Source organism: Dasypus novemcinctus, chromosome 10 (assembly GCF_030445035.2).
Source record: "Dasypus novemcinctus isolate mDasNov1 chromosome 10, mDasNov1.1.hap2, whole genome shotgun sequence".
Lineage (NCBI taxonomy): Eukaryota > Metazoa > Chordata > Mammalia > Cingulata > Dasypodidae > Dasypus > Dasypus novemcinctus.
In genome coordinates, this window is record NC_080682.1 from 93,101,707 (window position 1) to 93,103,446 (window position 1,740).

At 35.2% G+C, this 1,740-nt stretch overlaps 1 non-coding gene across 1 annotated transcript; it reads right to left on the minus strand.

The window, feature by feature from the left end:
• Positions 1 to 399: 399 nt before the first annotated feature.
• On the minus strand, positions 400 to 501 carry LOC111763315 (U6 spliceosomal RNA). Its single transcript, XR_002796197.1, has one exon. It is a non-coding gene; the product is annotated as a U6 spliceosomal RNA (small nuclear RNA).
• Between the last annotated feature and the right edge of the window lie 1,239 nt (positions 502 to 1,740).

Below are 1,740 nucleotides of genomic sequence, written 5' to 3' on the forward strand. Positions count from 1 at the left end.
CAACTGATAGAGCATCTGCCTACCACATAGGAGGCCCAGGGTTGAAACCCAAGGCCTCCTGGCCTGTGTGGTGAGCTGGCCCATGTGCAGTGCTGCCATGCGTAAGAAGTGTCATGCCACGCAGGGATGCCCCATGCATAGGGGTGTCCCACGCACAAGGAGTGCACCCCAGAAGGAGAATTGCCCCGTGCAAAAAGCACAGCCCACTCAGGAGTGGCACCGCACATGCAGAGAGCTGACGCAGCAAGATGATACAACAAAAAGAGACACATTCCCCGTGACACCTAGAATGCAAGCAGACACAGAAGAACACACAGCAAATGGACACAAGAAAGCAGACAATGGGGGGTGGGGGGGGTGGGGGGGAAGGAAGGGGAGAGAAATAAAATATCTTTAAAAAAAAGAATGATACAAAGAAGATTAATATGTGTCTTCCATGCACAGGGCCCATACTAATCTTCTCTGTAGTATTCTATATATTATTTTACTATTTTTACAGCATCTGCATTTGAAAGGATTACAAAATTAAAAGTTAAAAATGAAGTAATCATTAAAATTACAAATTGAAATTGATAAACTTAATACTGCCTTCTTGGAAACATAATGTTAAGGAATTCAATATACAAGTCAAAAATTGAGAGAAAATATATATAAAATACATTTAAAATTCAGTAAAAGATGTATAATCTGATTAAAAAGAGGCAAAAATATGAATGGGTATTTCACAAAGATGTTATATAAATGGCCAATATACATATAAAAAGATGCCAAAACATAATTATCAGAGGAATGAAATTTAAAACCATATTAAAATATCTCTAGAAACACACTTGATTAGCTATCATTAAAATACTATGAATCTCAAGAGTTTGTGAGGATGTGGGACAACTGTAACTCTCACATGTTGACAGGATAAAATTCCACCTTTAAATGTGCAAAAGAGTAATGAAAAAAATCTATTTCACAAAAGTATGCAAATTATCAGAGCAGCTTTATTTATAATAGCCTCAAATTGTAAACATTCCAAATATCCATCAAAACGCAAAGTCTACATGCATACCTATTTCTTTTTCCAGCTCAGAAGTTGGTTGGGACAGAGTGGGAAATAAAAATGCCGAAAGCCATGGGGTTACCACCAAACCCTGCATGAGCATCCACTGCAGAAACATTTCCCTTCTGCCTCACAGGATAAGGAGAACAAGACAAAGGAAATTTTAATTCTAAAGACCCACTTGAGTGAGGCTGACCAAAGTAGTCACATGATGCCACCATTGTTGAGAAATCCTGCAAGAATATCCCTGACCATTCCTATACCACATGAATAATAATATTTAAAAGCTGGGAAAAGACAAGAGAATTTCCAATGCAGTAGAATTACTGCAAAAAATGGAATTTCGAATCAACTTTTAATATAATCAGATTAAGGGGTTATTGCAATTATAAAAATAAGTCCAGATTGCTATGGAGATAATAAGAAAAAAGATTGTTTTACAATGCTTAAATATTTATTTTACAGTTAGATAATACTTCTAAAAATACCTGTGATTCTTTAATCAAGTTACTCTATTTCTTTAAAAAAAGTAATAGTAATAGTTTTGAAAATAAACCAGTACGTAATCTTAAAATCAGCTATTTCTAGTCATACAGAAAGGGTGTCAGTTAACATATACAAAATTAATATGCACCACTATGCATTGCTGTTAACATTTTAGGCAGAAGTTATTAAAAATATTTTATTTT